Below are 15,419 nucleotides of genomic sequence, written 5' to 3'. Positions count from 1 at the left end.
GGGGCTGCGTGTACTTGTGCGCGTACACGTGGCTGAGTGTGGGGGTGTTAGGCCTCCACACTCAACATCCATTTCCGAATCTGAATCAGGCACCCTCTTTGCCACCTCCCCCCAATCTCCTTGGTCTCCCTTTTCTCTTCTCCCACCGCCTCTGCACACGTCCCTTTAGAAATAAAAACACTTATTTTGTGGGCGGGCGGGGAGGGTGTCCAGCTTTCCCCTGCCTCCTCCTGAGTGCCCCCCTCTGTCCCACGCGGCTTCCTTCTGAAGTCTGTGCAGTCGCGGATGCAAGGGGATGACGCCCCCCCCACCACCCCCACCACTGTATCACTCTTCTGACTTCCCCGCGCAGACTTGGCTAGGTCACCCTTATCAGATGGGGAAACTGAGGCAGGAGGAGAGAAGAGAGGTAGGACCCGGAGAAGCGCTCCCGCCCGGCTCGCTCACCACCCCCGCACTCGCGCCCGATTTAGCCGCAGGGAGGCTGGGAACATTGTCTTTATTTTAAGCCGCCGAGTGCGGCACGAACGCTGCTGCTAGCGACAAAGGGCTTCTTGAAGCGGCTGCAGGCGGTGCACGTGGGGCTTTGGCCCCGCCCCCGCGCGACCCCCTCCAGTTCTCCCCCATCTCTGGCTGGGTGGGGTGGGGGGCTGACTCTCGGGTCTGGGCTCCTGCTGGTTGTTATTTTTGGTCGCCTGGTAGAGAATTCACTCCTCTGTGCCACGGAGGGAACGTGGAGTCGCCCTTGCGCGGCTCGGCCCCAGTCTCGGCCCCCTTACTGTGCAGGAGGAGAGTGCCCTGGGTGCGGATTCAGCTTGGCCTTTTTCTAGTTGAAGCGGCCTGAGCAAGCTAGGCCCCTCTCTAGGTCTCAGTTTCTTTTTTTTTTTCCTCAGTTTCTTCATCAATAACAAGAAGGGTAGAAATACCTCCCCGACCAGGTTGTTTGACGGGTTAGTTGAGCTTCTGCAGGTAAAACGTGGCACGTGCGTCTGCAGAGAGTGAAAGCCATCATTGTGGGTTTTTTTTTTTTTTTTTGATACACGGTTTCGGTCTCTTGCCCAAGCTGGAGTGCAGTGGTGCGATCAGAGCTCACTGTAATTGCTTCCCGGGCTCAAGCGATCCTCCCACCGCAGCCCTATCCCCTCACCCACTCCGAGTAGCTGGGACTACAGGCGCGCGCCACCCCACCGGCATTATTATTTTTTAAATTTTTTATTGACGGGGTTTCACCATGTTGGCCAGGCTGGTCTTGAACTCCTAAGCTTAAGTGATCCTCCCGCCTCCGCCCCGCTCGGCCTCCCAAAGTGCTCGGATTACTGAGCCACCGCGCCCGGCTGTTCTTATTTATAATACTTATTGAGCATTTACTATGTGTCAGGAACTGCTAAGTGCTCTGCATTTTTTTATGAGACAGGGTCTCTGTCACCCAGACTGGGGTACAGTGGTGTGATCTAGGCTTTCCAGCAACCTCCGCCTCCCAGGCTCAAGCGATTCTCCCGAGTAGCTGGGATAACAGGCGAGCGCCACTACCGCCCAGCTAATTTTTGTATTCTTAGTAGAGACAGGGTTTCGCTATATTGGCCAGGCTGATCTCGAACTCCTGACCTCAAATGATCCACCCACCTTGGCCTCCCAAAGTGCTGGGTTTACAGGCGTGAGCCACCGCATCCGGCCGGCCTCTATCTTTTTTTTTTTTTTTTTTTTTTGAGATGGCGTCTCGCTCTGTCGCCCAGCCTGGGGTGCAGTGGCGCGATCTCGGCTCACTGCAAGCTCCGCCTTCTGGGTTCCAGCGATTCTCCCGCCTCAGCCTTCCGAGTAGCTGGGACCACAGGCGCATGCCACCACTCCCGGCTAATTTTCTGTATTTTTAGTAGAGACGGGGTTTCACCTTGTTAGCCAGGATACTCTTGATATGCTGACCTCGTGATCCACCCGCCTCGGCCTCCTAAAGTGCTGGGATTACAGGCGTGAGCCACAGCGCCCGGCCTATATTCTTTAACTTACTTTCACAACTCTATGAGGGAGGTTCCATTATTCCCATTTTACAGATGAGTAGATTTGCAAGCGGCTTGGGTCCCTGTGGTTTCATGGAGGTTGCGGTCAGTGCGCCTGGAGCCATCCTGGGGCTTAGCACCGGTTGCAGTTCCGGGGACGGCAGGGACTGTGGGACAGCATTTTTAAGATTCCCAGGGTCCGAAAAGGCTGCAGGTGGGTGGAGGAAGGAAGTGAGCAGGCTGCGGGAGTGCGCTGCAGACCTGGAGTGTAAGTCTTCGCCCTCGGTTTTAATCGGTGTCAGAAACTCAAACTCAGCTAAAAGTGCTACTTTTACCGTGCTGCTTCCTCTGTCCTCGAGCGTGCATTCTGAGTCCGGGTGGGAGGCAGCGGGTCGACCTGAGGGCGCCCCCTCCTCGCGCCTTCACCTTCAACGGCTTTAGGCCCTCAACTTCCTCTCTCCCCCGCACCCCTTCCCGCCAGGACTCGAGGAGACACTAATTCCCAGATGAAAAACAAGAAACTGAAATCCAGGGCGGGGATGCGGATAGAGCAGGCCCAGCAAGAGGCCACCAGAGTCCCCGCCGTCCGAGGTGAGAACGGACGCGGCCACAACAAAGGCATCTTATTGGGACAGGAAATCGGGATTTCCCGAGTCCTCTTTCGAAGTTGAGGCCTTGTAGACTATCACCTTTCCTGCCCGGCTACGTGCTGGGCGCCGGAGGGCAGGGGGAGTGCGGAGAAGCAGCTCCACTCTACCGCCCCAAGTCTTGCCGGCAGTTCCCGAAGAAGAGGTTGGTTTGGGGTGGTCGCGAAAGCGGCGCCTGGCGTGTTTTCCTGTCCTTCCCGGGTCCTTATGGCCCGGCCGGAGACTCCGCTGAGTTGACTGGGCGCCCAGGGTCCTGCCAGGGATAGTGAATGCTGGGACCTGAGATAATGCAACGTGGCGTTTCGGACTTCCCGCTGGACCTGGCCGTGGAGAGGAACTGCGTTCCCACAGGGCATCCCTAAGCGTCCTCTGTCCCCACCTATGAGGACACGACCTGGAAGTCCAGGCCACTGGCTGCCGCCTTGGAGTTGGACGTGCCGTGGATTTGCGGCCCCGACGGAGGAAGCAGGCACCTTCCCCCGCACTATGGAAGCTCGCGCCACTCGCTGCTCGAAACACCTGATTCACGGCGTCGACCCTGCTTCGCTGGGTCTGCGGACATTGGGCTCCCCAGCTTTCCGCCACAGGGTGTACGCGCCCGGGCCCAGGCGAGAGTAGGTCCCACGTGAAACTGCTGGAGCCCCGAGGAGCTTCGAACGGGAGTTTGGGGTCAGAGCAGGTCCAGGTCTCAAGACAACCCCTAACTCTGTACAGTGGAATCCGGTCGTCCAGGGTCGTGACCCGGGTGAGGCAGTGCAGGTTTCAGGATCCCCTGCTCCCAGCCCGGCGAAGTTTCACCCTTCCTTCCCTTGCCCGCTCCCTCCCCCAGTTCCCTGGACACCGGGTCCTCGAGTCTCCCCCTTCTCCCCCACGAGGCGAAGGCCAAAGCTTGAAGCCCACGATGACGAAGGATGGGTGGGAAGGCGCCGGGCGAGTGGTGCCTCAGCCCGGTTCCTTTCCTGAGACCCTCGCAGAAGTACATCCGAGGCACTGAGAGGTTCAGTAACCTGTCCAAGGTCACACAGCTAGTAGGTGCCAGAGTCAGGCCAGTAGAATTCCAATCATTGCTTTTGCCCGGATCCTAAAGGTGCCCCCAATGTCAAATGTACTCGCCTCTCCGCGAGACCCTCTCCCCTCGCCCCTCGCCCTTGCACAGGTGCCGCAAGTAAGTCGGTGGGTCGGGGGCTGCCCTTTATCCTCCCGGCCTGCCGGGTCGAGAACCTTTGTTTATTGGCTCCCAGGGGTTCTCCACCTCAGTCACTACCGCCCGGGGGCCCTCTGGGGACGCCCACGACCCTCCGCGCCCCTGCCGTGGCCCCTAGGGGCCCACCCAGCTCCCTGCCTAGGAGGGGCTCGGCGAGGGGCTGGAGTGCCTGGGCTGGGAGAGGGGCCTGGTGCCAAGCGCCCACTCTCCTTCTCAGGGAAAGGAATAACAGCACTTATATCCCCTTCATGCCCCAGTGCAGGCCTTTTGTTGGCGAGGGTGGGTAAGGGGTTGGGCAGAGCTAACGCTAGAAAGGCACAGGAGCTCGCTGCCCTTTATTGAGGGCTTGTTCCTGGCTACCGCATTCATAACATCTTTGCGTGCAGTTTCTCATTTAATCTTCACGACTGCCCCGCGATGTAGGCACAGTTAAGGTCCCCATTTTGCAGACAGAAAACTGAGGCCCAGGGAGATTAGGTAACAATCTGCCCTCTTAACCCCTTCCCAGTTTGCAGGTTTTGCCCCCAGTTGGAGCCTAACTAGCTGAGAACACCCTCTGCCATGTGTAAGAGGGAGTTTCTTGGGAAATTGCTAAATCACTGTCTCCCGCAGTCCTTCATTTTGTGGCCCCATTATATTAACAAACACTTGCATAGCACCAGCAATGTGCCGTCTCCCTCTCAGTGTTTTATGCTTTAATTCATTTAGTTTTCATAATAACCTGACAAAGCAGGTAGAATTATTATTCCCATTTTACAGATGAAGAAACCGAGGCACCGAGCGGTTCAGTAGCCTGTCCAAGGTCACACAGCTAGTACATGCCAGAGCCAGACTAGTTGACTTCCAATCATTGCTTTACCCCTATCCTAAAGGTTCCTCAAATGTCAATGGCGATGTATCCACCTCATCTCCTGTCTCCTCCCCTTCTGGCTCCCACTGTGGGGCAATCAGCCTTTTCGTTAGGACCTGACATGATCGTGGACCCACAGCCCCCCTTCCCCGCCCCCTTGGCGCCTCCTGCCAGCCCCATTGCTGATGGAGGCCTGACCAGGTCAGAGATTGATGAGAATGAGAGGATCTCCGAGGCCGCCTGTTTACTCTGCCGGCAGGCACACGCAGTGATTAACAGTGCACAATCCAGTTAGGACCTGAGCTCTGGGGCTGGAGGCCGGCTGGAGGCCGGGGGCAGGGAGAGGGGCCTGCCGCCTAGAGCTTCTGTTCCCTGGGGATCTTGGGGATTTGCAAGAAGCCCCTTGAGGAGACCGAGGAGACGGAGAATGAGTAGTGCCCGGCCAGAGGGTATAGGGTGCATGTAGACAACCTTCCCTGTCCTTCTTGCCCCGCCCCCTTTCCACAGCGATAGTGGGGCCAGGCATGTCTCAGCTCCAGACCTTGTCCAAGGAAGGAAGGAATGAAGGCAGACTTTTCCCAAAGGGCAACCTCCCAACAGGAAATGGTAGCAATGCAGGGAGAGAGGCAGGAGCTGGGCTGGGTCCGTCCGGGGTTTGGTCCGTCTGGGACCCTGTCTAGCACCTTGTAGAAGGGGAGTCATGGCCTCTTTCCCACCTTCAGTCTACTCTTCTGTACAGGGAGTGGAGATGGAGGCAAAGTTGGACCTGGTAGCCTCAGTGGGCTCTCCCAGCTCTGATGTTCCTTGAAGATGGGACACCTGGGACTTGACTCTGTTCTGTGTCCTGGCAGATCCCTCCATCCTCTGAGCTTCAATGTCTCTGAAAGTAAAACGGGAACTCAGGCTAGCCTAGTGTTCCTCAGTCTATTTTGTGGATGTTAGTAGGTGTTATTTATTTATTTATCTTTTTAAAAAGGCCTCTGTGATTAAATGGGAAATTAATTAGGCTTTCTTTACTGCAGGAACCTCTCCAAGCAAATACATGGCAAACGTGTGTTGAGAGTCTCTGAGAGGCAGAGAGAACGATTAGCATTTCCCAAACTTATTTCTCCACAGGATGTTTTTTTAACATGGAGCGTCTCATAGGACTGGCTTCTGAGGAACACAGGTGGGTCACTCTGGACTGGCTTATCTAGAAAACCTCCAGCTCTGATGTGATAGTTTTAGGCACCGCCCGTCACCCATTCGGCCTCTACTCCTGCCCCCTTGAAGGACTCCTTTCCCTGGCCCCAACCTTTCCCAGACACTGCCCACCTCTGGACCCCTTACTGTACTCTCTTTAGGGAGCCCTTCCTGTGCCTGGCTTCCTGTGACCTCCCTGGCTCAGTCCCCTAGAGGGCTCAACTTCATCCTGCTGCCCCTTGTCTGGTCCTTTCCAGTCCCCAGAGGACCTAAGGGGTGCTGTCTGGGCTCTTCTGGTAGCATCAGTGTGACAGCCACCCTCAGCCCCAGTACGTGGTTTTCTGGTTCCTAATCCCAGACCCTAGTCCCAAGTTTCCCAGGCTCAGCTTCAAGCCTCCCTCTTTAGCCCTCAATCAACAGACCTCATTTCCTATCCCCTACATGAGGCCTCTAGCCCCAAGTCTCCTGGCTCCCAGCTCCATGCTCCTGCACCTCGATCTGCAGCTCCAAGCCCCTGTCCCACTGCCCACTCATGGTGCCCAGCCTTCCTCTCCAAAGCAGTTTCTGAGATTCTGGGTTCTAGGGGGTTAATAGGCAGCCTCTTTCCTCTCTCCAGCTGCAGCTGCAACCTACTTGGTTTTTGGGCCTGAGCCAGGGGCCTGGGCCAGAGGAGAGCAATTGAGCACCCTGGCTGAGTGAGGGATGAATCTCAGGAGTTGAGGACAACTATTTACAGTAACACTGCCCTCAACCCCCCAGCCTGGTTCAAGGTAAGGGAACCCCTTAGAGGCAAAATTGCAGACTATGAACAGAAAATTCTAGTGAGATAAATGGTGGGAGGTGGGGGTTGGGGCCAAGGGCAGGATAAGGAGAAGACAGGAGAGGGATGGGGGTGGTAAGCCTGGTCCAACCAGTGGTCCTGAGATGGTGCTGAGGATAGGGCCTGCCACAGGGTGTCCTAGCTGGGGAATCTCTAAAGAACCATTTTACAGATGGGGAAGCTGAGGCCCTGTGATTTGCCAAAGGCTAGTTAGTGGCCAGTGCCCAACCCAAAACTGTCTCCTCATATCATGATCTCAATGTGCAGTTTCCACAGCGCTTTTTCTTCAGCACTTCCTCCTTCTAGAACTCCTTGCTGTGCTTAGCCTCTGGGGACACCCGCTCTTGGGTCTCTTCCTGCTCCCCTGGCTGTTGTTCCACATTCTCCTTTGCAGATGTTCCTTGCCATCCTGCTCTGAACTTTGGAGTGTCTGGGCTCAACTATTTTTTTGTTTTTTTTTTTTTTGAGACGAAGTCTTGCTCTGTCGCCCAGGCTGGAGTGCAGTGGCACGATCTCTGCTCACTGCAGCCTCCACCTCCTGGGTTCTAGCAATTCTCCCTGCCTCAGCTTCCTGAGTAGCTGGGATTACAGGCACGCACCACCATGCCTGGCTAATTTTTGTATTTTTAGTAGAGATGGGTTTTTGCCATGTTGGCCAGGTTGGTCTTGAACTCCTGACCTCAGTGATCCACCCACCTCAGCCTCTCAAAGTTTTTGGATTACAAGTGTGAGCCACCACGCCCGTCTGGGCTCAGTCTTTGGACCTTCATACCCACTTTCCAGGTGAGCTTATGCCACCCACACACTGATGACTCCCAAATGTATATGTCTAGCCTCCTCTGAACACCAGTCTTGTCTATCCAATATTTCCTCCTCTGTAAAATGGGAATAATAATAGCTCTACATCCTAGGGCCATGATGAGGATTAAATAAGTTTAGACATGGAGAGTGTTGGAAAAATGCTTGGGTCAGAGTGAGCACTACGGCTGGAGCTATGCTTATTATTACCACTGTCATTATTGCTGCCTGCCAGCCAGCTCCATTTGCATGTGTAGAATCATCTCAGTCATGACTCATCCCAAACCCCAAACTTGCTCTATCTGCAGCCTTGCCCATCTCAGCAGGTGGCAACCCTGTCCTTTCAGTAGCTCAGGCCAAAAATCTTTGGAGCCACCCTTGACTCCATTCTTTCTCTCACGAGCTAAATCTAATCCATTAGAAAATCCTCTTGTCTTTTCCTTAGATACATCCGGAGTGCAACCACTGCGATCTTGCTAGTGTTGTATTTCACCTGGATTAGTGTCTCGGGCCCTTTTGATATGTATGTTATATCATGCTCTCCTCTGTGCAGAATGCTCTAACAACTCTCCAGCCTTCTCAGAGTAAAGCTTGAGTTCCCACAGGAGCAGCCCTGCTTCCTCCTTAGCCTCATTTCCTGCCACTGACTCCTCACTGCTCTGCCCCAGCCACACTGGCCTTTCGGTTCCCAGAACCTGCCAAGCACTTTCCTGCCTCAAGGACTTTGTACTAGTGTTCTCTTTGCCCAGGTAATAGTAAACAAACCATCAGGTTTCTACGGGATAAAGATTATGATAGAGATCATGCAAAGGTTTGGGAGCTGGGGCAGTGGGCACATAGAGAGGGGCCCAGAGAGCCTGGCTGGAGCCAGTCATGAAAGTCACCGAATGTCCCTTAAGCAGTGGGCAGCCAAGGAAGGTGTGTGTGCAGGGCAGGGTTGGGACTAGGGTGAGGTGAGGTACAAATTTAAGAGGATGCAAAAAAACTCAACAATTATGATAAATAATATTTTAATGTAGTCTTTTAAAAACCAAAATTAATGCAAAAGTTCACGATGAACAAAATATCAAACTTTCTTTTTTTTTTTTTTTTGAGATGGAGTCTCGCTCTGTTGCCCAGGTTGGAGTGCAGTGGCTCGATCTCGGCTCACTGCAAGCTCCGCCTCCCCGGTTCATGCCATTCTCCTGCCTCAGCCTCCTGAGTAGCTGGGACTACAGGCGCCCGCCACCTCACCTGGCTAATTTTTTATATTTTTAGTAGAGACGGGGTTTCACCGTGTTAGCCAGGATAGTCTCGATCTCCTGACCTCATGATCTGCTCGCCTTGGCCTCCCAAAGTGCTGGGATTACAGGTGTATAATCCCGGCCTAATATCAAACTTTCAATTAAAGACTGGATCAGGGCTGGGCGCGATGGCTCATGCCTGTAATCCCAGCACTTTGGGAGGCTGAGGCGGGCAGATATGAGTTAGGAGTTTGAGACCAGCTTGGCCGACATGGTGAAACCCCCTCTCTACTAAAAATAAAAATAGAAAAAAATTAGCTGGGCATGGTGGCGGGTGCCTGTAATCCCAGCTACTCGGGAGGCTGAGGCAGGAGGATCACTTGAACCCTGGGTGCGGGGGGAGGAGGGCAGAGGTTGCAGTGAGCCGAGTTGGCACCACTTCACTCTAGCCTTGGCGAAAGAGTGAAACTCCGTCTCAGAAAAAAGAGGCTGGATCAGGCAGGGCTCAGACAGGAGAGGGAAGTCCATTGCTTCAACGCTTCACTCACTCTACGCTAGTCTTGGCTGTAGACTGCAGGCTGGTGACTCAAGATCCTTCTGGAGTTGTGGGAGGATGGACTGGACAGGGACACCAAATAATGGGCCAGGAAGAAATTAGGTGGAGAAGCCTGGCCCAGGGCATGGCAGTGGGCTGGACAAGATGTTCCTGGCCTGTGAAATGGTATTAGCAAGTCTTGGTGAGGTAATGGACAGAAACTCCGTGCTTGATGGTGGTGCAAGTTTGACTGAGAGGCAGTTAAAGACCAGGGAAGGGCGGGGCATCAGGGACAGGGGTGGGGCCACATGGAGGAAGGGACACTCACTTGGCTCACGTTGAGGACTACCCTGAATCGGCCATCTGATCAGGAAGGGTAGCTGCAGCAGGTGGAGAAGCTGAGAGAGAAGGCTGTGCAGATCCTCACATTCTCAGCTGAGGTGGGACCAGGGAAATGAGGCCTCGAGATTAACCCTGGCAACAAGGTCTTGGGGCAGCACTAAGGCCAAGAGGTCAGGGGTTGGGGGGTGGGTCAGAGCCACATTCAGGGTCTGAAGGCTGGGCTGGTAGATTGGGGGTCATCAGGCCAAGGCTAGGGGACGGGATCAGGGCAGGGAAGAAGGGTGGGTCTGGAGACTAAATCTAGCACCCGTCTAGGACTGACCTGCATGTTGGGTTAGCCTTAGCATGGTTGCCTCCTTCCCCTGCAGGGCCAGGTGCGGGTAATGCCAGCCCTCTTCCCCCTCTCCTTGGGGCTGGGACAGTGCATGCCTGTCTTTGGATGTGGCTGGAGTCAGGCTCCTAGGCCCAGGGCAGGGTCCTGTTAGACCAGAGTAGGCCTTGGGTGGGCAGATAGACCTGGTGAATGGTTAACTGTTGTGCTGGGCAGCCACAGCTTGCATCCCACCCCGCTCTGGCCACTCCGCAGTCCCTGCCAGAGCACCTCATGGCCTGCACCCTCAGGTCCTTCCTGATGTGAGCAGCAGAACAGGCACTGGGCATCCTGGGTTCTGTCCTGAACTGCTGATCGTGGCTATCCTTCATCCTGCTCTCATGTGGTCTCCCCAGTGCCATCAGCACTGGCTCCTACCAGCCCAGGAAAGGCAGGAAGGCGTTGGGGAGGAGGCAAGACCTGAGGATGGAGGTTGGAGGAGATCAGACCTCAGTCACTCTCCTGGCTGTGCTTTTCCTTCTGAGGCCTCACTACTGCCAGCCTAGGGCTCTCTAGAGGTAAGATTACTGTAAAGTCCAGAAGTGCTACAGAAAAGTCCAAAAGTGCAACAGAAGAGCTAAGGTTAGCTGAGGGGTTGAACTTCCTGGGCAAGGGCCTAGATGTAAGGTGGCAAACTGCTCTTGCAGCCAGGATCTGGCCTAGGGAGGAGGGGCTATTGCCCCCTGCCCCTGCATTCTTCTCTCCTCCTGTTTCCAGATGTTTGCACCTGCCTCAGGGAGGGGAAGGGCCTTAAAGAAAGCCTTCTTATTGGCTGCCTTCATTTTAGTTCCTTTTACCTTTCCAGGAAAGACTGAAGTGGGAGGAGGAGGAGCAAGACACATAACAAAGGAAACCTTTAAGGGAGCAGAGAAAATGGCAAGGAAGGTAAGGAGTAAGGGGTGTGTATGTGTATACACATCCCGAATTCTGCCAAGCTGACTCTCCAGGTTCAAGTATATCTCCTAGCCTTCCTTACCTTGAGAATAATGCATTACTTGCCTTATAGGTTATTGAGGGTTTTGATATGTACAATGTCATGTATCTACCATTATAGTACCATAAAGAATAGTTTCAGTGCCCTAAAAAATCCCCCATGCTGGCCTACTCATCTCTCTCCTCTGCCTCTGAACCCCTGGCAACCACTGATCTTTTTGCTGTCTCCTTATATTTTTTGATGCTATTGTAAATGGTATTATTTTTTAAATTTCAATTGCTGATTGTTTACTGCTAGTATTTAGAAGCACATTTTTTTTTTTTTTTGAGACGGAGTCTCACTCTGTTGCCCAGGCTGAAGTGCAGTGGTGTGATCTTGGCTCACCGCAACCTCTGCCTCCTGGGTTCAAGTGATTCTTGTGCCTCGGCCTCCCGAGTAGCTGGGATTACAGGTGTGCGCGCCACCACGCACGGCTAATTTTTGTATTTTTAGTAGTGACAGGGTTTTACCATGTTGACCAGGCTGGTCTCGAACTCCTGACCTCAGGTGATTCATCCACCTCGGCCTCCCAAAGTGCTGGGATTACAGGCGTGAGCCACTGCGCCTGGCCACAATCCTTTTTTTGTTTTGTTTTGTTTTGTTTTCTTGAGACGGAGTCTAACTCTGTCACCCAAGCTGGAGTGTAGTGGTGTGATCTCGGCTCACTGCAACCTCTGCCTCCTGGGTTCAAGTGATTCTTCTGCCTCAGCCTCCCAAGCAGCTGGGACTACAGGCATGAGCCACCATACCTGGCTAATTTTTGTATTTTTAGTAAAGATGGAGTTTCATCATATTGGCCAGGCTGGTCTTGAACTCCTGACCTTGTGATCTGCCTGCCTTAGCCTTCCAAAGTGCTGGGATTACAGGCGTGAGCCACTGAGCCCAGCCACAATTCCTTTTTTTATATTGATCTTATAACCTGCAACCTTGCTAATATCATGTTTTAGTTGTAGTAGTATTTTTGTAGATTCCACTAGATTTTCTACATAGATAGTCACTGAAAGGTTTTGAACCAAGGGTTGGCTAATGTGGAGTGGCCACTATGTATGGGCCAGAGGGGAACAATGGGATAAATTGTGCCTTTTTTTTTTTTTTTTAAAGAGATGGGGTCTTGCTATGTTGCCCATGCTGGAGTGCAGTGGCTGTTCACAGGTGTGATACCACTAGTGATCAGCTCCATTTCTGACCTGGAGCGGTTCATCCCTCTTTAGGCAACCTGGTGGTCCCCTGCTTGCAGGAGGTCATCATGCTGAGCTTAGTGCAGACACTCCATCGGCATAGTGCTTAGAACTCCTGAGCCCAAGTGATCCTCCTGTCTCAGCCTCCCAAGTAGCTGGGACTAGAGGCCTGGCTCCATAGTTACTTTTAATGAAGTGGTCTTGGGTGGGTCTGGCCAGGAGTGTGGGGCCCAGGGGAAGCATTTCTCTGAGACCTTACAGGCCCTGCCCTCTACTGGCTGCCATTTCTCCATCTACCTCCTGGTGTGGATATCCAAGAGATACAGCGCTCCTCCTCTCCACCCTCTGCTCCTTCTCAGTCCTCAGGAGGCTTGGAGTGGGACCATCTGCTGTTCCTGTTGCTGCTGCCCCAGTTTCTCTTTCCACCTGGGAGGGAAGGAGAAACAGCGTTCAGGAGTAGAGTTGGGGGATTCTTTTTAGGTATCTGTGCTCAGTCGTCCTACTTTATATCCAAAGCCACCCACTATTTCCAAGAGCTGAGAGTCTCAGGGAGGTTTCCTGGGACTCAGCCAATGTGTGAGAATAGGATTCAGGGGGCCTGGATTTCAGCCTTGGCTCCATCAGGGACCAGCTGCATGACCCTGCCTAAGTTCCTGCTCTCCCCTGGTCTGACCTTTTCTGACAAAAGAAGCTTGGGTGAGGGTGCAGCCCACCTTCTCTCCAGGTCCTTCTCCACCTTTTCACCATGTTGGGCAGTGCCTGGCCAAGGATCTCTGGCAGGAGGACAGGGATGATACTGGCAGCCACAGGGACCACACCATAGATGAATAGAGACAGAGAAGGGTAGAACTCAGCAGCCATGTCCACCAGTAGGCTTAGGATGGTGCCACCATTGGTCATAGTTGTTGTCATGCTCGGACCCCTCTGCCTATGGGAAGGAGGAGCACCTTGGTGAGGACCGTGAGACTTGTGGGTGCCCTTACAAGTGCCTGCCACCCTGGCTTCCTCTTTTCACATTTGCTACAGGGTCAAATGATCGCATTTAATTTAGCTAAAAGGAAAGGGGGAGCAAATGATTTTGAACCTAGGAAGTCTGGGTTCCAGTTCTAATGTGAACTTACTGTGTGACTGAACAAATTCCCAACCAACCTGTCTCTCCAGCTCCAGGCTACAGAGCAAGCTACTCTACGTCTTCACTTGGATGTCTAAAAGGCCTCTCAAATTTTGTATAGTCAAGGAACTCTTCATTTCTTCCTCCAAGCTTGCTCCTCCCGCATCTTAGTAAATGGCACGTCTAACCACCTACTTGCTCAAGCTCAAGTATCTAGGAATTATCCTTGATGCCTCCTGTTCCCTTATTTTTCCACATCCAAAATAGGAACTTGGATAGCTGTTCCTCCCAAACTTACAGGGTTAGTTCCCTTCTCTCTATCTCTACAACCTTTGTCCACCACTGATATGGTTTGGGTGTGTCCCCACCCAAATCTCATCTTGAATTGTAACTCTCACTATTCCCATGTGTCATGGGAGGAACCCGGTGGGAGGTAATTGAATCATGGGGGCGGGTCTTTCCTGTGTGGTTTTCATGAGAGTGAATAAGCCTCACCAGATCTGATGGTTTTAAAAACAGTAGTTTCGGCCAGGCGTGGTGGCTCACGCCTCTAATCCCAGCACTTTGGGAGGCCAAGGCGGGTGGATCACCCGAGGTCAGGAGTTCAAGACCAGCCTGGCCAACATGGCGAGACCCTGTCTCTACTAAAAACAGAAAAATTAGCTGGGCGTGGTGGCAGGCACCTGTAATCCCAGCTACTCGGGAGGCTGAGACAGGAGAATCGCTTGAACCCTGGAGGCAGAGGTTGCAGTGAGCCGAGATCGTGCCATTGCACTCCAGCCTGGGCAATAAGAGTGAAACTCCATCTCAAAAAAAAAACAAAAAAAAACAAACAAAAAAAACCCAGTAGTTTCCCTGCACAAGCTCTCTTTTTGACTGCTGTCATCCATGTAAGACATGACTTGCTCTTCCTTGCCTTCCACCATGATTGTGAGGCCTCCCCAGCCATGTGGAACTGTAAGTCCATTAAACCTCTTTCTTTTGTAAATTGCCCAGTCTTGGGTATGTCTTTATCAGCGGCATGAAAATGAACTAATACAAACTTGTCACTTGAGTGATTTTCACCTCTTGCCTGTACTATTGCAGTAGCCTCCTGACGGGTCTTCCCATTTCTACCGTTGACCTTGACTCTGATTCCCTGGTCCCACCCCATTCTCTATGCAAAAGCCAAAGTATTCTCTTAAAACCATAATTCAGATCATTTCACCCTCTGCTTAAAACCATCCAGTGATGTCCCATTGTATTACTAGAATACGATCTGACCTTATTATACGTCCCTATGTGACTGGTCTCTGCCTACCTCTTCTCTTATCTTGTGCCCTGTCCCTTTGTTTACACATTAAAACCATCAGACTTGGTCTTTTTTTTTTTTTGGGAGACGAAGCCTTGCTCTGTCACCCAGGCTGGAGTGCAGTGGCGCTATCTCGGCTCACTGCCACCTCTGCCTACTGGGTTCAAGCAATTCTCCCTGCCTCAGTCTCCCAAGTAGCTGGGATTACAGTCACCCGCCACCATGCCTGGCTAATTTTCGTATTTTTAGTAGAGACGGGGGTTTTGACATGTTGGCCAGGCTGGTCTCTAACTCCTGGACTCAAGTGATCTGCCTGTCTGGGCCTCCCAAAGTGCTGGGGTTACAGACATGAGCCACTGTGCCCAGCCCAGACTTGGTCTTTAACTTGGTCTTTACCTTTGATCTTTACTGAGGAGACTTCCCTGATTGCCCTGATCATTTTATCTAAACTAGCTACCTGATGGTTCCTTCTCTGCACTTCTCTTTTAATGTCAGGTGCAGAGGGTTGAATTAATCATACTCCTCATTTCATGACCCTCTATTTTTGTCTTTGCAATGGCCCCTTGTTTTACCCTTGAATGTTTATTCCCCTTTATCACCATTACCCACTTCTAATTCCCTTCCTGCCAAAGTCAACTAGTGTATTGTGTTTGGTGTGCACTCTTTTATTTGTATATGTTCTTATAAAATGTGTATTGTTGGCTGGGCTTGGTGGCTCATGCTTGTAATCCCAGCACTTTGGGAGGCCAAGATAGGTGGATCACTTGAGGTCAAGAGTTTGAGACCAGCCTGGCTAACGTGGTGAAATCCTCTCTCTACTAAAAATACAAAAATTAGCCAGGCATGGTGGTGTGTGCTTGTAATCCCAGCTACTCAGGAGGCTGAGGCAGGAGAATCGCTT

The 15,419-nt window shown here is 52.6% G+C and overlaps 1 protein-coding gene across 9 annotated transcripts in view; it reads left to right on the top strand.

Moving 5' to 3' along the window:
• The window catches only part of LOC105469473 (organic anion transporter 7), a 169,165-nt gene that overhangs the window by 27,773 nt on the left and 125,973 nt on the right, over positions 1 to 15,419 (top strand). For 3 of the 9 annotated variants that reach the window (XM_071074438.1, XM_071074439.1, XM_071074437.1), the window contains exons 2-5: positions 2,476 to 3,386; positions 5,718 to 5,863; positions 6,494 to 6,647; positions 10,771 to 10,850. The gene's annotated coding sequence lies outside the window, so the exon portion shown is untranslated. Of the gene's footprint in view, positions 1 to 2,475; positions 3,387 to 5,717; positions 5,864 to 6,493; positions 6,648 to 7,133; positions 7,481 to 9,552; positions 10,484 to 10,770; positions 10,851 to 15,419 lie in introns of those variants that run through there. The other 6 variants (XM_071074445.1, XM_071074444.1, XM_071074442.1 and 3 more) reach the window with 5 other exon arrangements.

Source organism: Macaca nemestrina, chromosome 12 (assembly GCF_043159975.1).
Source record: "Macaca nemestrina isolate mMacNem1 chromosome 12, mMacNem.hap1, whole genome shotgun sequence".
NCBI classification, from domain to species: Eukaryota; Metazoa; Chordata; class Mammalia; order Primates; family Cercopithecidae; genus Macaca; species Macaca nemestrina.
Note: the sequence above shows the minus strand (reverse complement) of the source record. Positions and strands in the feature narration are given on the sequence as shown.